Raw genomic sequence first — 24838 nt, 5'->3', positions numbered from 1 at the left:
AACTTATAAAACTCTAACAGGGTTAGACAGAGTAGCTTCAGAAAGAATGTTCCCGATGGTGGGGGAGTCCAGACCTAGGGGTCATAGTTTGAGGGTAAGAGGTAAATCTTTTAGGACTGAGGTGAAGAGCAATTTCTTCACCGATGGTGAGGAGTCCAGAACTAGGGGTCATAGTTTGAGGATAAGGGCTAAATCTTTTAGGACTGAGGTGAGGAGAAATTTCTTCACCCAGAGAATGGTGAATCTGTGGAATTTGCTACCACAGAAAGTAGTTGAGGCCAAAACGTTATGTAATTTCAAGAAGGGATTAGGTATAGCACTTGGGGCTAAAGGGATTAAGGGATATGTGGGAAAGGCGGGATCAAGGTATTGAACTTGATGATCAGCCATGATCATAATGAATGGTGGAGCAGGCTTGAAGGCAGAATGGCTTCCTCCTGCTTCCATATGGTTCTGTGTTTAAAAGGACAAGGGCAGCAGATAAATTGGAACACCACCATCTGCAAGCTCCCCTCCAAACTAACCATCAGCCTGACTTGAAACTATATCGCCGTTCCTTCACTGTGCTGGAAGTCCCTTTCTAACAGTCCTATAGTGTACCTACCGAGATAGACTGCAGCAGTTCAAGAAGGCTGATTACCACCGCCTTCGCTAGAGAAATTAGGGATGAGCAACAAATGTTAGCCTTGCCAACGATGCCCACATCGTGTGAAAGACTAACAAAATATCTAAATGTCACCATGGCTCATTTGATGGTGCTTTTGCCTCTGAATCAAAAGGTCATTGGTTCAAGTTGTAATCCAAACAACTGAACACTAAATCTAAGGTAACAGTCCAGTGCAGTATTGAGGGAGTTCTGCACTATTGGAAGTGCTGTTTCTCAGACACAATGGGTGGGATTCTCCGCAATTGGCGCGATGTCCGCCAACCGGCACCAAAAACGGCGCGAATCAGTCCAGCATCGCGCCGCCCCAAAGGTACGGAATTCTCCGCATCTTGAGGGGCCGAGCCCTCACCTTGAGGGGGCTAGGCCCGCGCCGGACTGATTTCCGCCCCGCCAGCTGGCACGGAAATGACTTTACCGTGCGAAGCATGCGCGGGAGCGTCGGCGGCCGCTCACGGCATCCCCGCACATGCGCAGTGGAGGGGGTCTCTTCCGCCTCCGCCAAAGTGAAGACCATGGTGAAGGCAGAAGGAAAAGAGTGCCCCCACGGCACAGGCTCGCCCACGGATCGGTGGGCCCCGATCGAGGGCCAGGCCACCGTGGGGCCACCCCCCGGGGCCAGATCACCCCGCGCCCCCCCCAGGACCCCGGAGCCCGCCCGCGCCATCTTGACCCGCCGTTTGAAAGGTGGTTCAATCCACACCGGCTGGCGTGGGTTGACAGCGGCGGGACTTCGGCCCATCGCGGGCCGGAGAATCGCCGGGGGTGGGCCCGCCGACCGGCGCGATTTCCGCCAACCGGCGCGGCGTGATTCCCGCCCCCGCCGAATCTCTGGTGGCGGAGAATTCGGGACACGGTGGGGGCGGGATTCACGGCAGCCCCCGGCGATTCACCGACCCCCCATATATATATTTTTTAAATATATTTTTATTCAATTTTAGCAAATTTGCAGAAAAAAGAAAAGCATAAAACACACAGATCAACATTGTACACTTATATCGCGAATTCCCCCAATGTACAAACCCCCCCATGAAACAATAGCAAACACCTACCCAAACCCCAGCCCCCCCTTCCCCCCCCGGGCTGCTGCTGACCACCTCCTAACGTTCTGTTAGAAAGTCTAGGAACGTTGCCACCACCTAAAGAAGCCTTGCACAGACCCTCGCAAGGCAAACTTTACCCTCTCCAATTTAATGAACCCTGCCATGTCGCTGATCCAGGCTTCTACGCTTGGGGACTTCGCATCCTTCCACTGTAGCAGAATCCTCCGCCGGGCTACCAGGGACACAAAGGCCAGAATACTAGCCTCTTTTGCCTTCTGCACTCCCGGCTCGTCCGATACCCCAAATAATGCTAACTCCCAGCTCGGCTTGACCCGGGTGTTCACCACCTTAGACACCGTCCTCGCAAAGCCCCTCCAAAACCCATCCAGCGCCAGACATGCCCAGAACATATGGGCATGTTTCGCTGGGCTCTTCGAGCACCTCACACACCTGTCCTCTACCCAAAAAAACCTACTCAACCTCGCCCCTGTCATATGCGCTCTGTGAAGAACCTTAAATTGCATCAGGCTAAGCCTGGCGCAAGAGGAGGAAGAATTAACCCTACCCAGGGCATCAGCCCACGTACCCTCGTCTATCTCCTCCCCAAGCTCCTCCTCCCATTTACCCTTTAGCTCCTCCACCGAGGTCTCCTCCTCTTCCTGCATCTCCTGATAGACCGCCGAGGCCGTGCCTTCTCCGACCCACACCCCTGAGAGCACCCTATCTTGAACCTTACGTGCTGGAAGCAGCAGACATCCCTCACCCGCCGTCTCACAAACGCCCTCACCTGCATGTACCTGAAGGCGTTTCCGGGGGGCAGCCCAAATTTCTCCTCCAACGCCCCAAGGCTCGCAAACGTCCCATCTATAAACAGTCCCCCATTCTTTTAATTCCTGCCCGATGCCAACTCAGAAACCCCCCATCCATTCTCCCCGGGACGAACCGATGGTTCTCTTGGATCGGGGACCAAACCGAGGCCTCTACCTCATCCCTGTGGCGCCTCCACTGCCCCCAAATTTTCAGAGTCGCCGCCACCACCGGACTCGTGGTGTACCTTGTCGGCGGGAGCGGCAGCTATGCCGCCACCAGTCACCAGACTCGTGCCCACACTGGACGGCATCTCCAGCCTCTTCCACGCTGCCCCCTCCCCCTCCATTATCCACTTACGGATCATCGCCACATTGGCAGCCCAGGAGTACCCACATAGATTGGGCAATGCTAGCCCTCCTCTGTCCCTGCTACGCTCCAGAAACACCATTTTTACCCTTGGGGCCTTATTCGCCCACACAAATCCCATGATGCTCCTGCTGACCCGTTTAAAAAAGGCCTTAGGGATCAGGATGGGAAGGCACTGGAACACAAAGAGGAACCTCGGAAGGACGGTCATTTTCACCGACTGCACCCTACCCGCCAACGACAGTGGCATCATATCCCGCCTTTTAACCTCCTCCTCCATCTGCTCCACCAGACGTGTCAAATTGAGCTTGTGCAGGGCCCCCAAACTCTTAGCCACCTGGATCCCCAGGTACCGAAAGCCCCTTTCCGCCCTCTTCAGCGGAAGCTCGTCTATCTCCCTTCCCTGGTCCCCTGGGTGTATCACAAAGAGCTCACTCTTCCCTACGTTAAGCTTATATCCGGAAAAGTCCCCGAACTCTCTGAGGATCTGCATAACCTCCGGCATCCCCTCCACTGGGTCCGCCACATACAATAACAGGTCATCGGCATACAGCGACACCCGGTGTTCCTCTCCCCCCCTGAAACCAGTCCCCTCCAGTTCCTGGACTCCCTCAGTGCCATGGCCAAAGGCTCAATTGCCAATGCGAACAACAAGGGGGATAGGGGACACCCCTGCCTCGTCACCCGGTAGAGCCGGAGGTATTCCGACCACCGCCGGTTCGCGGCCACACTCGCCACCGGGGCTTCATACAGTAGCCTAACCCAACTGATGAACCCCTCCCCGAACCCAAACCTCCTCAGCACTTCCCAAAGATACTCCCGCTCCACCCTATCGAAGGCCTTCTCCGCGTCCATAGCCGCCACTACCTCCGCTTCCCCCTCCACTGCAGGCACCATAATTACGTTGAGGAGCCTCCGCACATTGGTGTTCAACTGCCTACCCTTCACAAATCCTGTCTAGTCCTCGTGAATCACCCCCGGGACACAGTCCTCAATTCTGGTAGCCAGCACCTTCACCAACAACTTTGCGTCAACGTTGAGGAGCGAGATCGGCCTGTACGACCCACACTGTAATGGGCCCTTGTCCCGCTTCAGGATCAGCGAGATCAGCGCCCTGGACATTGTCGGGGGCAGGCCCCCCCCCCCCCCCCCCCTCCCTCGCCTCATTGAAAGTCGTCACTAGTAGTGGGCCCCAACAGGTCCATGTACTTCCGGTAGAATTGCACCGAAAACCCATCCGGCCCCGGGGCCTTCCCTGCCTGCATGCTCCCTAACCCCTGAACCAGCTCCTCCAGCCCAATCGGTGCCTCTAGCCCAACCACCTGCTCCTCCTCCACCCTCGGGAACCTCAGCCGATCCAAAAATCGGCGCATCACCCCCTCCCCCGTCGGGGGCTCAGACCTATACAGCTCCTCATAAAAGTCCCTGAATACCCCATTCATTCCCACCGCACTCCGCACCGTGTTCCCCCCATTATCCCTAACTCCCCCAATCTCCCTCGCTGCCTCCCGCTTCCGAAGCTGATGTGCCAACATCCGGCTCGCCTTCTCCCCATATTCGTAACCGCCCCTTGCGCTTTCCTCCACTGCACATCTGCCTTCCTGGTAGTCAACAGGTCGAATTCGGCCTTGAGGCTTCGCCGCTCCTTGAGTAATCCCTCCTCGGGGACCTCTGCATACCTCCTATCCACCCTTAATATCTCCCCCACCAATCTCTCCCTCTCTCTCCTCTCCTTATGGGCCCTAGTGGAGATTAGCTCTCCCCTGACGACCGCCTTCAGCGCCTCCCAGGCCACCCCCACCTGCACCTCCCCATTGTCGTTAGCCTCTAAATATCTTTCAATGCACCCCCGGATTCGCCCGCTCAACTCCTCATCCACCAACAGTCCCACATCGAGGCGCCACAGCGGGCGCTGGTCCCTCTCCTCCCCCAACTCCAGCTCCACCCAATGCGGGGCATGATCTGAGATAGCTATGGCCGAATATTCCGTGGCCTCCACTCTCGGGATTAGTGCCCTACTCATAATGAAGAAATCTATCCGGGAGTAGGCTTTATGGACGTGGGAAACCTCCATGGGTCCACTCCCCCCATCTGGTCCATAAACCCCCTAAGCACCTTGGCCACCGCCGGCCTTTTACCCGTCCTGGACCTGGAGTGGTCCAATGCTGGATCCAACACCGTGTTGAAGTCCCCCCCCATTATCAAGCTCTCTGTCTCCAGGTCCGGAATCCGACCCAACATGCGCCTCATGAATCCGGCATCATCCCAATTCCTGGCGTATACATTCACTAGTACCACCCGCGCCCCCTGCAGCTTACCACTCACCATCATGTACCGACCTCCATTATCTGCCACGATGTTCAGTGCCTCAAATGACACCCGCTTCCCCACCAAGATCACCACCCCTCGATTCTTCGCGTCCAACCCCGAGTGGAAAACCTGCCCTACTCACCCCTTTCTCAGCCTAACCTGATCTGCCACCTTCAAATGCGTCTCCTGGAGCATAACCACGTCTGCCTTCAGTCCCTTCAGGCGCGCAAACACACGGGCCCTCTTGACCGGACCGTTCAGGCCTCTCACATTCCAAGTTATCAGCCAGATCAGAGGGCTTCCCGCCCCACTCCCGCCAACTAGCCATCTCCCTTTCTAGGCCAGCTACATGCCCGCGCCTCCCACACCCTCCATTCCCCCAGGCGGCGGACCCCCGCCCCGACTCCCACTCCGAACTTCAGCTCCCCTTTGGCCAATGCAGCAGCAACCCAGTCCCCCCCCCCCCCCCTCCCTCCCCTCCTCCCCCCCCCAGCTAGGTCCCTCCCTAGCTGTATTGCTCCCCCCATGACACTCCCGTAAGACAGCTGACCCTGGCCTCTCCCGCCACTCCATCGACCCCCCAGTGTGAGAATCTCTCCTCCCCCTCCTGGCAGTCAGCGTGTGCTCCTCTCCAACACTGCCCTTTCCCTGGCCCCGCCCCCTTCCTATCCTAGCGCGGGAAAAGGCCCGCGCTTTCCACCAAGCCGGCCCCACCCTCTCTGGCGCAGCTCCCTTTTGCAGCCTTATCTCAGCTCCCCCACCCTGGGCCTCCCATTCCCCCTCCCCACCGGCGGGGCCCCGTCTTTCCAACCACCGACGCCCACACTCTCACACGACCCCCACTTCGAACCATTTACCCAACCCCACCCAGCACCAAAGAAAACAGAACAGAACATCCCCCAAAACACAATAACCACAATAAGCCCCCCTCGACACCCCCTCCCAACAAACCCTCAGTCCGTGTCCAACTTTTCGGCCTGGATAAAGGTCCACGCCTCCTCCGGCGTCTCAAAGTAATGGTGTCGTTCCTTAAACGTGACCCACAATCGCGCCGGCTGCAGCACCCTGAATTTCACCCCCCTTCCGATGCAGAACCGCCTTAGCCCGGTTGTACCCGGCCCTCTTCTTGGCCACCTCCGCGCTCCAGTCCTGATATATACGGATCTCTGCATCGTATGCTCCAGTATCCGACCCCTCCACTCCCTCCGGGAGACCCAGAATACGAAGGTTCTTCCTCCTCGACCGATTCTCCATGTCTTCAAACTTTTCTTGCCACTTCTTGTGCAGCGCCTCGTGCGTCTCCACCTTCACCGCCAGGCCCAAGATCTCATCCTTGTTCTCCGAGGCCTTTTGCCGCACCTCCCAGATCGCCGCCCCTTGGGCCATCTGGGTCTCGACCAGCTTATCGATCGATGCCTTCATTGGCTCCAGCGGCTCTGCCTTCAGGTCCGCAAAATAGCGCTTGAGGAACTCCTGCTGCTCTTGCGACCATTGCGCCCACGCTGCCTGGTCTCCACCTGCCGCCATCTTGGTTCTCCTCCCTCGCACTTTTTGCTGCACCAAAATCACTTTTTTCACTGCCCCACTCCTGGTCCAATCCATCCTGTGCCGGGGAAATCGTACTGTCGCCTTCCCACACTGGGAACCGTCGAACAAATGCCGTTGGAGCCCCTAAAAAGAGCCCAAAAGTCAGTTTCTGACGGGAGCTGCGCTGGTGGGAAAACCGGCGGCAACAACTCTGGCGTCAACAGCCCCCGAAAGTGCGGAATTCTCCGTTAGTAGGGAGATTTCTCACCTTTTCCTGTGCTTTCTTGTGAGCTTTTAGCAGAGTTTGCATTGCTCTTGGGACGCTTTAGTTTTGCCGAGTATGAATGGAAACCCAATATCCATGATTCTGAATGTCACTTTAGCCCTGAACGGTAGCACAGTGGTTAGCACAGTTGCTTCACAGCTCCCGGGTTCGCTTCCCGGCTTGGGTCACTGTCTCTAAGGAGTCTGCACGTTCTCCCAGTGTCTGCGTGAGTTTCCTCTAGGTTCTCCGGTTTCCTCCCACAGTCCAAAGATGTGTAGGTTAGTTGGATTGGCCATGATAAATTGCCCTTAGTGTCCAAAAAAGTTCAGGTTGGGTTACCGGGTTATGGGGATAGGGTGGTGGTGTGGGCCTAGGTCGGGGCTATTTCCAAGGGTTGGTGCAGACTCGATGGGCCAAAATAGCCTCCTTCTGCATTGTAAATTCTATGATACTATGAACCTTTATGCTTCTGGACCTTTCCTGGGGTCAGTGGGTGATCTTTGCAAAGTCTCCCAGTCAGCTGCGTCAAGCTGGTGACTGATGATCTATCAGGCGTATAAACAGGTTCATCCATGTCAGGACAGACAAGCCAGCCAGGCTGAGCGATCAAGAGGCTCTGCAGCTATAGTAGGGTTCCCCCACATCCAGGTGCCATGAAATGCACACTCCCATGTGGCCATCAAGGCACCAGTGGGCCAGCTGAGTGCCTTTGTAAATAGGAAGGGGTATCACTCCATGAAAATACAGATTGTCTGCAACAACAGGACGCAGATTCTTCACGTCTGTGTGAGGTTCCCAGGCAGCTCCCATGATGCCCACATACTGAAACATTCACAGTTGCGAAGACTGGGTGACAAGAGTTACCCGATGAAAAGATGATTCAAGACGCCACTCGGACATTGAAGGTCAGAGGCAGAGGAGAGGTACAATTTCAGTCATGACTCCATGAGGGCGGTGGGGGAGAGGACAATACGGCAGCATAAAATGAGGTTCCAATGCCTGGCCCATTCCAGGAGTCTCTGCAATATCCAGCAGTGCACGTGTCGCTCATCGTCGTTGTGTCTTGCGCTCTACATAATCTGGCTCTTTGCAAGGGGGATCCACTTGACAAATTAGGACAAAGAGGCAGGTTCACAGGCTTCAGAGGAAGACACCACTGATGACTCAGATGAGGTGCTTGAGCAGGCTGAGAGTGAGAACGAGGAGGCAGCCTTGATCAACTCTTACTGGGGCATCAGGGAGCACTAATTTAAAGAACATTCAGCTATGTTGCCAAGGTGACGCATTCATCTCAATGCAAGGGCACCGTCTCCTTCACACTCATGTTGGAGACGCCAATGCCCGAAGCCCGAAGAATGCCGCCTCACCACCGTTCTTTTAAAAAATAAATTTAGAGTACCCAATTATTTTTTTCAAATTATGGGGCAATTTAGCATGGCCAATCCACCTACCCTGCACATCTTTGAGTTGTGGGGGTGAAACCCACGCAGATGCGGGGAGAATGTGCAAACTCCACACAGACGGTGACCCGGGGCCGGGACCGAACCCGGGTCCTTGGCACCGTGAGGCAACGGTGCTAACCACTGCGCCACCCTGCCGTCCCACTGACTACCTCTCTAATAAAGCTTGTTATCCCTGCAGTCTAATGTAACGTCCTCATGAGGCCAGCATCTATGACAAACATAGCCACTTAGGTCATAGCAACATAAAACATTATCTGTTCTGCAGACTCCAAGAACAGAACATAACATGTTTGGTAAAGTCGCACAGCCACAAACAACACTTAGATAAAAGAAATGGAAATCTCCCGTGACAACCCACCTGGTGCTCAGGGTGCCTTAACCATAGGCTTGTGAGTGCTATGTCTTAGTGCACCTCCTCGCTGGCAGCAACACTGGATAGGATTGCTGATTCTGCTGTCCTCCTGAGGTGCCTCCACCTGGGAAGGCGCACACAGTGACATGGCTGGGCACTCCTCAGTTGGCATGCCCCGGTTTCGTCCCACAGTCCAAAGATGTGCAGGGTAGATGGATTGGCCATGATAAAATTGCCCTTAGTGTCCAAAAAAGGTTAGGTGGGGTTACTGGGTTACGGGGACGGGGTGGAGGCATAGGCTTGTGTGCGGTGCTCTTTCCAAGGCCCGGTACAGACTCGATAGGCCGAGTGGCCTCCTTCTGCACTGTAAATTCTATGATTTCTATGGTTCAACTCAATAGCCTGATCCCACCTTTCCCCCATATCCTTTGATCCCCATTGCCCCTAGAGCTGCTTCTTGAAAATATACCTGGCTGGATTCTCTGGTCCCCCAGCCGTGTGTTTCTCAACGGCATGCCGTTCACTGTTGGCTGGATTCTCTCTTCCTGCTGCTTGTCAATGGAATTTCCCATTGAAGCCGTCCAGTGCCACTGGGAAACCCATGAGCGTGGGTGCACTGCAGGCGGGAAAAGAGAATCCCAACAGCCGGAGAATTCCAGCCTCAAATCCTTCTTGTGGTAGCGAATATGGGCGGCATGGTAGCACAGTGGTTAGCACTGTTATTTCAAAGCGCCAGGTACCCGGGTTCAATTCCCGGCTTGGGTCACTGTCTGTGCGGAGTCTGCACGTTCTCCCCGTGTCTGCGTGGGTTTCCTCCGGTTTCCTCCCACAAGTTCCGAAAGACGTGTTTGTTAGGTGAATTGGACATTCTGAATTCTCCCTCCGTGAACCCGAACAGGCGCCGGAGTGTGGCGACTAGGGGATTTTCACAGTAACTTCATTGCAGTGTTAATATAAGCCTCCTTGTGACACTAATAAAGGCTATAAATTCCACAGGCTCAGCACTCTCTTGGTGAAGAATTCTCTCCTCATCTCAATCCTAAAAGGTTTACCCAGTCTCCTTAGATTATTACCCGGACACTCCCATCATCGGGAACATCCTTCCTGCATCTACCCTGTCTAGTCCTGATAGAATTTTATAGTTTGTCTGTGTGTGGTCCAGCAGATCTGAATGCAACTCCAGGAGCCCCTGATTCTGTTCTGTCCTTTAACCATTTTAAACACAGGAGCTGGGGTGACAAAATGAACATGTTGGGGTGAATATTTTGCCTCGGGACTGACAACCTTTTTTTTTCAGTCTTTTGTAGCACAGGGACGCTGAGGCCAATTGAAAAGCAACAACTTGCATTTAAAACATCCCAGAGCACTACGTTGTCAGACAAAATTTGACTCAGCCATAGAGAGAGATATTCCGGTAGGTGACCAAAATCCTGGTCAAAGGGGACATTTTAAGGAGTGTCTGAAAGGAAGAATATGACGTAGAGAGGCAGGTGAAGGTGTGGCTGCAAATGGTGGAGCAACGGAAATTGGGGATGTGGAAGAGGCCAGGACTGGTGGAATGCAGTGTCCTCAGAGGGCCCAGCTAAAGATGTAATGGTGCAGGACGAAATCTTGAGTGTATAGTCAGCAACAGCAGCTCCCGGAGTTTATCCTTTAACCACTTTAACAGCTTGTACTTTTTAGGCAGCAGCTCAGAATGCTGTACCACGTGCTCAACCTTTAATTTGATTCCATGTTGTGTTTCAACGATTATTTGTTATTGGTTTGTTGGAAGTACAGTTGAACGTGTGGACATTTTATGCTGCCTCATTTCAGACGAGCCGAGCTTCTGGATACTTCTGATTGAGTGTTATATTAGATGCACATGCACTGCCTGTTCTCCATATCAGGCAGGACATAAAGCAAACAGAAATGTATACACACAAACTGATTAATAAATAAATATTATGTACATACATTTGATAATCTGACATGTGGCTACAATAGAAAACAAAGGTTTAATGGGTGATCTCTTGGGTACTGACAGCACATTTGCTTCACTTCACAGCCTGTGCTCATCAACGTTTCTGCTACGCAGCCACATCCAAACCTAGCTGAACACACCTCCACTCCCCAGAATCAGAACAGCAAATTGTCGAACATGCACCGCATCATCAAACTCTGCTCCCATCTGAAACTTTAACCACTTCCTGAGTGTCTAGTTCGAAGTGTACAGTACCTATGAAGGGATATATTGTCTTTGGCAGGAGTGAATCACAGAGTTGCAATCATGCGCTACGTTTCAGATTATTACAGTCTTGTATTCCCTAGAATACAGAAGGTTATGGGGTGATTTAATGAAAGTTTTCAGAATTTTGAAAGGAATTGTTAAGGCGGATTGAAGATATTCCACTGCTGGGGGAATTTCGGGCAGGTAGACATAACCTGAATGTCGGGCTCAAGGCTATTCAGGAGAGAAGCTAGGAAAGGATTTCCAGCTTGGGTCACTGTCTGTGTGGAGGCTGCACGTTCTCCCCGTGTATGCGTGGGTTTCCTCCGGGTGCTCCGTTTCCCTCCCACAGTCCAGAGATGTGCGGGTTAGGTGAATTGGTCACGCTAAATTGCCCCGTAGTGTCCAAAAGTTAGGTGGGGTTGCTAGATTACGGGGATAGGGTGGAGGTGAGGGCTAAAGTAGGGTGCTCTTTCAGGGGCCGGTGTAGAACCGATGGGCCGAATGCCTCCTCCTGTACTGTAAATTCTATGATTCTATGAAACACATCTTCACAGTGAAAGCCTTCAAATCACCAACAAAAAGCAGTAAATACAGACTCAATTTATGGATTTTTCTAGACAAGGATGTTAAGGGACTGGGCCCAAGATGGCTGAATGGAGTTTAGATACAGATGAGCCATAATCTCATCGAAGCGAGGAACAGGCTTGAGGGCCTTAAAGGCCTACTCCTGTTCCTATGTATATTTAAAAGAGCAGTGAAGTTCTGTAGGCAGCTTTTCATTGATGACATTTTGAAAGTTAGAGAGCTTTCTCTGTTGTTACCGTTGCTGGGGTGACAAGTGGCTAAAAACTCTTTCCCCCAATTTCCAAATCAAGTTGTGCCTCACTCATTAGCAGCAACCCCCACTGTGAAAGACAAAAGACAGAAGGATGGGATTTTTCAGTCCCGCTGGGATCATCTGGTCCTGCTAAAAGTCAATGGACTTTTGGCCAAACCGTCGAATCTCTGGCAATGCGTCCCGCTACGACGGGCGGGAAAATCCCGGCCATAAATGATTGTTTCAAACACTCAAACAATTAGAGTGAAACAAAGTTCCATTTGGGCATTTTGTTTTCAGTCCTCAAGTCGGAGGCAAGTTTGGAAAAACTTTCAGGATTAACATTGGAGAAAGCGAGAAACATTTGCCGACCATTTCGCAAATATAATTATCTCAATTCTTTCGGTCTCTGCATGCACACTGGATATCATTCATTGATTGAGGGGTGTCTCTCTCCCACCACTACTTAGCCATCTGTCAGGATGCATTTAAGGGTGATCTAAGGAGGCGCACTTTCTATCTTTGCCCCTGGAAAGAATACCAAAAATACCTCTTGGTTTGCACCCCAAAGACATCGAGGGAGATTCAAGCCCACATTCTAAACCTGGATTTCAATGCAATATAGAGGCACAGTCGCATTGTGGGAGGTTCCAGGCTTCAAGCGAGATGCTGCACCAAGGCCCACATCTGCCTAATCCAACAGCTGAGATGGGTCTTATCTGAAGAGAAATAGGGGTTTCTTCAGGCCAAAACATAAACCTCAACCAACAGTACCAAAACACACAGTCGTTCACCTGACTGTGTTTGCGGGACCGAGCTGTGCGCAAAGGCAAAAAAAAACAGTCCGCAGAGAAAGAGTGACTGCTTCAAGCGTGGCCTGTGAAACACTTGAGACACACATCGAGGGGCGGAGAATATAGATGGACAGCGGGGCAGACACACACATGGGGAAGTGGGGTGAAAAGGGAGGAAGAAAGACAGAGGGAGAGAGAGAGAGGGGCAGACAAAGAATGGACCTGAGAATGGAGGGACAGAAATTGGACAGAGATTTGGACAGAAGGGGGGAAGAGTCAAAGAGGGGAGGACAACAAAGTTTTCGCTCAGCATCACATTATAAAGGTATATATCTAGTTTCCGTTTTCAGAGAAACATAAGTGCAACATGTATGGCTGTTCTCATTTCCATCTCCACGTTTAGATATTTTCATGAATGGCCTTTAACACAGATAGAAATCCTCTCTACTCACATATTTCAAATGCCCCTGCCTCAGATGCTCTCCAATTTGAAATCAGGAAATAAGATGCTTCAAGTCAGTGACACAGCTGAGCCATTTGATCCTACCCATAGCTTCTTCTATTCCAGGAGCTGGGATCAGGGACTCCCCGGATTCTCCTGGGCTTCCATTTCTACACTTGAAGTGGCGACTGGGCTCTGTTATAACAGCAGCACACTCAGCTCTCAGCCAGGCTGCTGGTAAAAGCAGTGCAGCCGCGCAACAATGCCTTATTTGTTGGACCACTTGTGGAGTCACGGTTTGATTCAACGCGATTTACTGATGTGGAAGACGACTGTTCAGACCATTGTTAGTTGCAGGAGACAGCCTGAGAGAGTCAATTTACATTCGACTGTATAAATTCAAGCTGTAATCCAATCAGGTCGCCTCGATTCCTCCCCCTCCCAATTGTGCATTAGACTCCTGCTTTTTTCTCTCGATTTCTCTTTAAACAAATAAAACTCCCAGTGAAAGCTGCACCCACTGCTTCAGGTCGCGTCACACGATTTACTGCACAATCTACCGCTGCATCTATGGGTCTGAATTCTTAGCACATTTACACACATCAAGGATGTGTCTCCTGGAGAAAGAAACATTCGTAAAGCATGCAATCCCGGGAAGCTGCTGCACTTACTTTGTCCGACCCCACCTCTTCCCCCACCCCACCCTCCCCAAATCCCACTTCCCCTCCCAGATGTGATGATTGATGTAAAAGCAAAGATAGAAGAGAAAATAATTGATCCAACAGCAAACCAATCACACTGACCTCAATGACAGGCGGCAGCGTGAACATCACAATATGAGAAAAGGCCATTTTGGGAGCTCATCTCTTTGTAGTAAATTAAACGTCATGACATCCGATTGTATTGTGAACAGCCCCATTGACAATTATGTGATCTCACTATGTAACGTTATTGTACACATGGCCTATTGTCACAAGTGCTTGCCAAACTCTGCCATTTAGCTGTAAACATGCGTGGCATTTATTTCCTGCAGTTCATTGCATTGCTTTTTATTTTTCAAGAGAGGGCTTATTTTCACAACACTCATCCGTACCTGGAACAATTCTGGGGTAAGAGGGTGATAGGCCAGCTTTCGCACACACATACACAAAGATAGCCTCTCCTCACAAAGATGTTCTTCTCACTTCGGTGGTGGTGGTGGGGGGGGGGGGGGGGTGGTGGTGAGGGGTGAGGGCAGAGGGACTGTAGGATCATTTAATGGCCACGGAAAGAGGCATTACAGAACACCCTGAAGGCATGAGGAAAACACAGGGCATGTGGAAAATCATGGCAGATGGGACAGCCTGAATATAAAGGGCAACAGGAGACACAGGGGCATTGGGAAGCGATGGAAGATAGATTGGAGTCAGAGTCGTACAGTTGGATGGGAGGGGAAGCGATCAGCTCGCCAATGTTGTCAATTATTTTCCACTGAATTAAAAACAGGATTCAAACACTGACGACCGTAGAATGTGCATTGCTGCCCCCAGCTGGCATCCAATGGAATAAGATGCTGTTTTAGTCCTCACTCAAGATCATTTTAAAATGGACAGAGCCAATTATCTGTTCTTTTGGACGGGAAAACTTGTCGAAAAGGATTATTTCACAAAATAATAGTGATGTGTTGCTTCCTCTGATCAGCGAGATGGTAATGAGAAGGCACGATAATGGTGAGAAAGCTTAAAAAGGGTGGTTGAAAAAAAAAGTTCTTTACAGCAATATTGGTGAGCTCAGTTGGCTGGACAGCTGGTTCGTGACGCAGAGCGAGGCCAGCAGCGCGGGTTCAATTCCCTTAACGGCTGAGGTTATGCATGAAGGCCCAGCCTTCTCAACCGTGCCCCTCGCCTGAGGTGCGGTGATCCTCAGATTAAATCATCACTAGTCAGCTCCCCCCTCAAAGGGGAAAGCAGCCTATGGTCATCCGGGATTGTGGCGACTTTATTTTGAATGTGGACCTGTCAAGTCACAAACCATGATTAAAGCAGAAACCAGATAACCAGTTTCAAAGTTAATTTAATAGTTGCTTGAAAAAGCCCGACATTGAAAGATGTGCGAGCCAACAGGAGAGCGGGATTAGATGAGATGACTCATGTGGAGGAAAACATGGTGCAGGTTTTATGGATTGAACAGCCTCTCTACGCCGCAGTATTCCATAATAAAGATCACACAGGCCACTCAGCCAATCCTACCTTCATGCCACCAGTCTCTTGAATCAATCCAAGGTTTTAAATTCATCATCCTTGTTTTAAAGGCCATTTTTGGCGATGCCCCTCCGGGGGCGGGATTCTCTGACCCTCCGCGCCGAAATCGCGTGCGGGGGGGGGGGGGGGGGGTGGAGAATTACCAATGGGCTCCCACGCCGGCATGCGATTCTCCGGTGGCTGGAGAATCGCCGCCAGTCGAGCGCGCGATCCACGTGGCGCTGGTCAACGGCCCCTGCAGTGATTCTCCGTGTTCGACGGGCCAAGTGCCCGCCGAGTCCCGCCGGCGTGGTTCACATGTGGTCCCACCCGGCAGGACCTCGGCGCTCTGGCAGTGGGGGCCGTCCTGGTAGGGGGGCAGGGGGATATGACTCCGGGGGGGGGCTCCACAGTGGCCAGGCCCACGATCGGTGGCTACCGATCGGCGGGCGCGCTTATTCCGAGGGGCGGGGCCTATGTTCCTCTGCGCCGGGCCCCTGTAGGGCTCCACCATGTTGCGCGGTGGCCGGCGGGAAGACGGCCGCCGCAGGCATTCACGGACCTGCGGCCGGCCGCCGTGCGCATGTGCAGCCGCGCAGGCGTAACTGCAGGGCCCCGCCAACAGCCGGAGTTGCGGGACGCACGCCGGGGTCCTGCTAGCCCTCTTGAAGACGGAGAATCACCCCAGACTTTCTGGGAAATAATCCGAGTGATTCCCGCCCGTTTTCCGGCAGGCGAGGGAACTTAGTCCCCGGAAGGGAGAATCCCGCCCCATATCTCTAACTCCCCTAACTTTGAAATGCGTGTTCCTTCAGGTTTGAGCTCTTGTGAATACCCGATTTTCAATGTTGCTCCTTTGTTGGCTACAGCTGCTGAAATGACCTCCTTAAACATCACGGCCTCTCTACCATTTTCCCAGTCTTTTCTTAAAAAATGCTTCTTTAATGCTTCTAGGCTGCATTTTTGTGGGTGGGTCGTGGTTCTGACACCAGAATCAATTCCTGTTCAGAGCTTGACAAGGGTAGACCCATAAGATATAGGAGGAGAATTAAGCCACTCAGCCCATCAAGTCCGCTCCGCTATTCAATCATGGCTGATATTTTTCTTATCCCCATTCCCCTGCCTTTTCCCCATAACCTGCTGGCCACCATGTTGGTGCTGCTGAGCGGCCAGCAACAAATATCACGCCATTAAACCACCTTCACTAGCAAGGCATCACCTGCTATTGCAGCTGGTGCAACGTTAGTGGAGGCATCAGTCTTCCATGAAGTGGCTACAGTGACATGCCTTCTGTTTGAGGAGACCTGGGCATTGTAATTGAGTGCCGGAAATGTAATAAAGGCCTCATAGGGTTCGCAGCTCTGATCTCCTGCTGTGAAGCTGGCTTTGTTAAATTTCCAGACTTCTTCACCCAGGGGGATCTGTGTGCTGTTGGACAAATGAGCTAATGCCCTATTAAGTTCCTTTCATTGGCTAATTGCCAATAAAAGGGAGGATAACCATCACTCCTGAGACCCTACCTTCAGGAAAAATGCATGGAGTCAGGAACATGTCACAGCTGAGCGAGCCTGATGTGAGTCAATCGGATTTTCCTCTTACCTTGGAATATTCAGCCCATACTGGGCCTCTGTATGCGGCTCAGTGTCAAGTTTTGTATGATGATGCTGCTGTGAATGCCCTTGGGACATTTTAAATGTGAGTTATTGCTGTTCTTCAGTTGGCCTCGGTGACCCTGAATTATGAGAGAAAATAAAATTGCAAGTATTCTCACTCCTGATGACTACCGAGTGAGCCACATTCTGACTAATGAATGGGGCATGATGGAGTTGTTATTTTCCCAATGTGGCTTGATGTCCAAATGTTGTCTATCGATGCTCCTCTAAAGAAACTTGGGACATTTTCCTGCCATCAATACACACCATTATGTGGTGACATGCACATATGCATATCTGTATAAAACTGTGTATAACTGTACCAATATATATAACTGTATATAATTGTACCAATATATAAAGCTGATCATCAATACATGTAGTGACAGTTATGACCTCCAGCCAGTAGATGGAGTCAGACATACATGAAGCCAGATATACATCAGGTGACTGATGGGACGCGGCAGTTGGTAGCAAGATGGACTCCAGGACAGTTGCATCTCACCATAGCTCTCCAGTCACTTAGATACAATTGTCTGTTGGTTACCTGTCCATATGTTAATAATAAATACTTGTTATAGCTAACCATACATGTTCTATGCGTGGCGTCATGATCAAGGGAGCCATAGAACACAACATGGTACCAGGAGTGTTGAAGAACTGAAGGAGACTGCAGACAAGACAATCCACGCTGAAGAATAGGAGAATCTGAACAAACAACTTCTCTACCAACCTGGTGAACTATGAATTTGCGACTCAATGTGTAGCCACCTGAGTTGGCCACTTCCCGACTTAAAATGGAGATCCGCAAAGAATGCAGGGAAATTCAGTCAAGCCAGGAAAAACTAGCAGGTACAAAGTTTCCTGTGTATTAGACTTTGCAGAAACCCAGACAGCACTGAAACCAACAGCCATCTGCATATTAATGAGCGATCCCCGGGAACAATTGAAACATTTAAGGTAAATAAGACCAAGCCAGACTCCTCGGCGCCAGCAGGAGCCAAGACTAAGGATGGCCAACGGACACTCAGGAACCGCCCAGCGATCATGGAATGGCTCCAGTATTGGAGAAATCGATCCAAGTGATCGGAACCTAGTCCAATCACTTGGAACCAGATAGGGGGTCTGCCCCGAATGGCGCAAAGCCCCTGGGGACTATAAAGTAGAGTCCCCAAGTTCAATTCTTCCTTCTTGGCAGGGTCACTCAGCAACTCGAACCAACCCTTGACAGTGACCTGCCTAGCTGCCGCACCAACCAAGTAAGTCTCCAGGCAACGCATGCTACGAGATAGGCGCTCCTAGCTACCAGTCCATACCAGGTTTTGAATCCTGCAGACTCAGAATCGAACGAAAGGCCATTTGTTCCCCTGACCTGGTGGACCAGTTCCAAAGCTAAGTATAGGCCTTTTCGTGTTAGAAAATAGTCTAGTAAGTAGAGTTTTGTGCTGAGTAGTGATTGACTGTGTATAATAAATGTGTTTTGATTTGAAACTTACTAACTGGTGTAGTGAGTTATTGATCAGTACTTGAACTTGAACCTCGTGGTGGTATCATAAAGATACCTGCCGACTCTAGAGCAAAGGTTATAGAAACAGAGCAAATTAAATAAAGATACAACGGGCAACATTTAAGAGCCAACCAAACGTTAGCAACAAATGCAACACAAGATGGTGAAGTCTGAGATGGATGGTTTGAAGCCCCCCCACCAACTTCAAGTCTCGGGTAATCTGGACACAAACTAGCACGCTTTTAAGTCCATCTTTTAGCCCGTGACCCCCAGGCGCTGCCTGACGCAAGGCGCGTTGCGTTGCTGCTATCGATAGCAGGTCCACAAGCACTTGAACTGTATAATTTCTTAAGTTTTGATAACGAAGAAGAGAGTTACGGTGAGGTGATTGAGCGCTTTGATCTGCATTGTTCTCCTCGAAGAAAATGAGACTTTTGAACGATACTTGGTCTGTTCCCGTGCCAAAAAACGATGAGGAGTCGTTCGATAACTTGGCGACGGATTTAAGACGAAAGGCCCAGTCGTGGATTTTTGGACAGTTGCAATGTTCAATGATCTGTGACCAATCTTTTGGGGAGATTTCGGATGTTGCACTACCAGAACAATTGTTGAGGGAAGACAACCTCACGTTGGATGCCACCATCAGTATATGCCAGGCAAGTGAGTTATCTGCACAGCGGATCGGCTCCTTCAGATCAGATAATGTTGTGGCCATCTTGGAAGTGATACTGGCGCCATAGGTGCTGTGGCGCAGTTCGGAAAGAAACGTGGTCTCGTGCAGGTGGCCATTTTGAGCTCACTGCTACGCAACATCAAAAGAAACGTGGTCTCGATGCGGGCGGCCATTTTGGGCAAAATGTCCCATCTGCCATTTTGTGCCACAAAATGGAACAACAGACACTTTCCGCGTGCCAATGCCCTGCTTTCAAAAAGAATTGTCACAAGTGTGGCAGAATGGGTCACTTTGCCTGCCGATGCACAGTTGTCTGGACAGAAAAGAAGAGTCCGGAAAAGGACAAAAGAGACAACAACCGGGCCGATGTGAATATGCTTTTGAATAGTGACTCAAACAGTTCGACTGGCCGAAATATGGAAGTGACAATTCCAGTCTGCAGTTACAGTGAGGCGACTGCAGGGACTATTGAGGAGAGATGGATGATCCCAGTAATGCTCAATGGAATGCCCATCAGTTGCAAACTCGATACGGGAGTGAGAGCCAACCTGATTCTGGTCAATGTGGTGCAGTGGCTAAAGGTCAAACCTCACATCATTCTGGGAGGAATGCTTTGAAAGACTACAATGGGCATGGGATCCCAACTTTGGGAGAATGCGAGTTGATGTCACTGTCAAGGAGGTAACGCGCAGAATACTATTCCCCATGGTGGAGACAGAGCGTGATTCGCTCATTGTGGTGCAGGCATGTGAAGAACTCGGGCTTGTCAAGAGGGGGTAAACTGCAGAGTGCATTGCACTCCTCCAACATATCTTGGTGGAGTCGATCTTAAAGACACATCAGGAGGTATTTCAAGGGTTTGACCTCCTGGTCAGCAGAACGACATAGTCCGCAGCCGCCACGCGAGGTTGACGAAACCTCAGACCACAAGTAATCCACGCGGTCGGGATGTCGACCCATTGGGGGCTGAGCATCAGGGGAGGGCCTTCAGGAGACATCCTGAGGCCGTCCCAACGGTGTGCGGCGTACCCACCAATGATGCCATTTTGGACGGGGCGGAGCATCCGAAAACAGGTGCCGCCCCCGATTTCGGCTTCAAAGGGGATTTTCCGCCCAATCACCGAATGCGGTTTCAGCGTCGGCAATCGGAGAATCCTGCCATCTGTGTTTCGCTAACAACGGTGCTTGTCTTGGCCTTTTTTAACCGGGCCAAGAAATCCAAAATCTCCACGGATGCATCTTAGGACGGGATTGGGGCAGTGCCTCTGCAGCAGAGTGCGAATGGGGATTGGCTGCCGGTGGCATATGCTTCGAGGGCCATGACGGAAACAGAGCGCAGATTTGCACAAATTGAAAAGGAATGCCTGGAGCTAGTCATGGGCCTCGAAAAACTTCACGCCTACCTATATGGGCTGCCCACATTTTTGCTTGGGAGGGACCACAGGCCGTTGGTTGTGATAGTCCACAAGAACTTCTGTCAGGGGTCCCTGAGGATACAACAATTTGTGATGAAATTCCTGCGTATGACTTTAACCTGATCTGCACACCAGGCAAGTTTCTGGCTGTCGCTGATACACTCTCGAGAGCGGCGGCCATCAATGAGGTCTGTCTGTGAGGGCAGCACGGTGGCACAGTGGGTTAGCCCTGCTGCCTCACGGCGCCGAGGTCCCAGGTTCGATCCCGGCTCTGGGTCACTGTCCGTGTGGAGTTTGCACATTCTCTCCGTGTTTGCGTGGGTTTCGGCCCCACAACCCAAAGATGTGCAGGGTAGGTGGATTGGCCACGCTAAATTGCCCCTTAATTGGAAAAAATGAATTGGGTACTCTAAATTTATATTTAAAAAAAAAAATCAATGAGTTCTGTCCAGGGACTGACGAAGTTCAACTACATGTCGACATAGTGGCTGTGTCACTGCCGATCTCTGACGGAAAGTCGAGGCTAATCAAGGCAGAAACAGCCAAAGATCCGGTGCTTCAAAAGATCAGCTGGTATCTCAAAGAAGGTTGTCCGAAAAGCTCCTGCTCTGCACACTATAATATTCGTGCTGAGCTCAGTGAGGTGAATGGTCTTCTTTTAAGGCAGCACAGGATTGTCATCCGCATGCGCTGAGGCCGCTCATGCTAAAAAAGCTTCACGAAGAGCACTTGGGCATTGAAAAGTGCAAGTGCAGGGCCTTGGAGACGATATATTGGCCAGGCATTACTCAGGACATTGCAGGTATGTTTGAGCAATGCAATACCTATCAGACATTTCGATGCAGGCAGAGCAAGGAACCCATGCATGTGGAAGACGTTGTTGCCAGCCCGTGGCAGAAAGTCGGCCTGGACTTGTTCCATCTTCAGGGTAGAGTCTATCTGGTCAGAATAAACTACTTCTCCAATTACCCAGAGGTGGCACAGTTGCTCAACGCAACAGCTCGCTGTGTAATTCAGCAGGTCAAAGCAATCTTTGCCGGGCATGGCATACCATCTATTGTCATGTTTGACAATGGTCATTGTTTGAGCAATCATGAATGGACTGAGTACGCTCGCCGGTATGACTGTAAACACATAACCTCGAGCCCGCTCTCTACCCAGTCGAATGGGATGGTGGAAAAGGACTTACACAGTGAAGCAGCTGCTGACGAAGGCCCTGGGCAGCCAGGAAGACATGTATCTCACCTTACTCAGCTACCATTCAATCCACTGGCAAATGTCCTGTCACCAGTGGAGCTGCTTCTCAACAGGCAGCTGCGAACAACCCTGCCTTCCATGGTGGCGCCCACGGTCAATCGACGGTCCCAGAGGAAGCTGAGTCTTCAGAAACAAAAGCAGAAAGAGATCTATGATAGGTGTGCAAGCACACTCCAGCCCTTGCAGATAAAAGACACGGTCAGAATCGAGGACCCCAATGGCAAAGGATGGGTGAAGCTTGTGACGGTTGTTCAACAAACGGGTCTGCACTCATTTATGGTGTTTACTGAGGATGGCTCACTTCTACGCCGGAGCCGATGAGCGCTCATCAAAGTACAACCACCTTTTGTGTTTAACTCAGTACATGAGTCTGGGTCTAATCCCAAGCTGGAGAAAGACACAGACTGTCCAGCACAGCCGGGGTTAATGATGCATCTGCTGTGGTGCTGGGGGAAAGGCCAACAATTGATGAAGGTGGGGCATGCTCACTAACCCAGCCGTTGCTCAGATGGTGTACCAGAATTAGGCCCAAGCCTGATAGATTGAACTTGTAACTGAATGTTCACGAAATGTGATTGTGAATACACCTTTCTCCAAAGGAAGGGGGATGTGGTGATATGTACATATACATATCTGTATATAACTGGATATAATCGTACCAATGTATATAACTGTACATAATTATACCAATGTATAAAGTTGATCATCAATACATGCAGTGACAGTTATGACCTCCTGCCAGTAGGTGGAGCCAGACACAGGGATTCAGATATGCAGCAGGTGACTGACGGGACGCGGCAGTTGGTACCAGGACAGACAACAGGACAGTCGCATCTCACGGTAGCTCTCCAGTAACTTTAAAAAAAATCATTTACAGGATGTGGGCGTCGCTGGTTAGGCCAGCATTTATTGCCCATCCCTAGTTGCCCTTCAGAAGGTGGTGATGAGTTGCCTTCTTGAAACATTGCAGTCCATCAGCTGTAGGTGCACTCACTGAGCTGTCAGAGAGGGAGTTCCAGGATTTTGTCCCAGCGACAGCGAAGGGACGGCGGTATATTTCTAAGTCAGGGTGATGAATGACTTGGAGAGGAACCTAAAGTGGTGGGGGTCCCAGGTATCTGCTGCTCTTGTCCTTCTAAATGGTAATGGTCGTGGGTTTGGAAGGTGCTGTCGAAGGAACCTTAGTGAGTTACTGCAGAGCATCTTGTAGATGGTACACAGGGCTGCCACTGTTTGTCAGTGGTGGAGCGTTTGAATGTTTGTAGAAGGAGGAGCAATCAGGCAGGCTGCTTTGTCCTCGAGTGTTGTTGGAGCTGCACTCATCCAGGCAAGTGGAGAGTATTCCATTGTAGTCCTGATTTGTGCCTTGTAGGTGGTTGACAGGCTTTGGGGGATCAGGGGATGAGTTACTCGCCATAGGACTCCTAGCCTTTGACCTGCCCTGGTAGCTACAGTATTAATGTGGCTAGTCCAGTTCAGCTTCTGATCAATGGTAACCCCCAGGATGTTGATTGTGGGGGATTCAGCGATGGTAATGCCATTGAATGTCAAGGAGCGATGGTTAGATCCTCTCTTGTAGGAGATGGTCATAGCCTGGCACTTGTGTGGTGTGAATGTAACTTGCCACTTGTCAGCCCAAGCCTGGTTATTGTCCAGGTCTTGCTGCATTTTGACACGGACTGCTTCATTGTCTGAGGAGTCGCGAATGGTGCTGAACATTGTGCAGTCATCCGCAAACATCCCCACTTCTGATCTTATGATGGAAGGCAGGTCATTGATCAAGCAGCTGAAGATAGTTGGGCCTGGAACACTACCCTGAGGAACTCCTGCAGTGATGTCCTGGTGCTGAGATGATTGACCTCCAACCACCACAAGCATCTTCCTTTGTGCCAGGTATGACTCCAAACAGCAGAGCGTTTCCCCCTGGTTCCCTTTGACTGCAGTTTACCTAGGGCTCCTTGATGCCATACTCGGTCAAATGCTGCCTTGCTGTCAAGGGCAGTCACTCTCACCTCACCTCTGGCATTCAGCGCTTTTGTCCATGTTTGAACCAAGGCTGTAATGAGGTCAAGAGCTGAGTGACCCTGGTGGAACCCAAACTGAGCGTCCATGAGCAGGTTATTGCTGAGTAAGTGCCACTTAATAGCATTGATGATGACTCCGTCCATCATTTTGCTGATGACGGGGAGTAGACTTATAGGGCGGTAATTGGCTGGTTTGGATTTTTCCTGCTTCTTGTGTACAGGACACACCTGGGCAATTTTCCACATTGCAGGTAGATGCCAGTGTTGTAGCTGTACTGGAACCGCTTGGCTAGGGGTGCGGTCAGTTCTGGAGCACAAGTCTTCAGTACTATTGATGGAATATTATCAGGACCCATAGCCTTTGCAGTATCCAGTGCCTTCAGCATTTCTTGACATCACGTGGAATGAATCGTATTCGCTGAAGACTGACATCTGTGATGCTGGGGACCTCCAGAGGAGACTGAGATAGATCATCCATTTGGCTCTTCTGACTGACGATTGTTGTGAATGCCTCAGCCTTGTCTTTTGCACATATGTGCTGGGCTCCTCCATCATTGAGGATGGGGATATTTGTGGAGCCTCCTCCTCCAGTGAGTTGATTACTCGTCCAGCACCATTCACGGCTGGATGTGGCAGGACTGCAAAGCTTAGATCTGATGCGTTGGTTGTGGAATCGCTTAGCTCTGTCTATTATTTGCTGCTCATGCTATTTGGCACACAAGTAGTCCAGTGTTGTAGCTTCACCAGGTTGACACCTCATTTTTCGGTATGCGTGGTGTTGCTCCTGGCATGCTCTCCTGCACTCTTCATTGAACCAGGGTTGATACCCTGGTTTGGTGGTAATGGTACAGTGCGGGATATGCCGGGCCATGAGGTTGCAGATTATGATTGAATAAAATTCTGCTGCTGATGGCCCACAGCGCCTCATGGATGCCCAGTCCTGAGTTGCTAGATCTGTTTGAAGTCTATCCCATTTAGCACGGTGCTGGTGCCACACAACACGATGGAGGGTTTCCTCAATGTGAA

At 51.0% G+C, this 24838-nt stretch overlaps 1 protein-coding gene across 6 annotated transcripts in view; it reads right to left on the bottom strand.

The window, feature by feature from the left end:
• LOC140425471 (catenin delta-2-like) overlaps positions 1 to 24838 on the bottom strand; it is a 1686689-nt gene that overhangs the window by 807995 nt on the left and 853856 nt on the right. The window contains exon 1 of one of the 6 annotated variants that reach the window (XM_072509784.1): positions 13076 to 13658. The exons of 4 other annotated variants lie outside the window; for them this stretch is intronic. The gene's annotated coding sequence lies outside the window, so the exon portion shown is untranslated. Of the gene's footprint in view, positions 1 to 13075; positions 13659 to 24838 lie in introns of those variants that run through there. One more of the 6 variants, XM_072509785.1, reaches the window with a different exon arrangement.

The sequence above is a fragment of the Scyliorhinus torazame genome, chromosome 6 (genome assembly GCF_047496885.1).
Source record: "Scyliorhinus torazame isolate Kashiwa2021f chromosome 6, sScyTor2.1, whole genome shotgun sequence".
Classification (NCBI taxonomy): Eukaryota; Metazoa; Chordata; class Chondrichthyes; order Carcharhiniformes; family Scyliorhinidae; genus Scyliorhinus; species Scyliorhinus torazame.
Note: the sequence above shows the minus strand (reverse complement) of the source record. Positions and strands in the feature narration are given on the sequence as shown.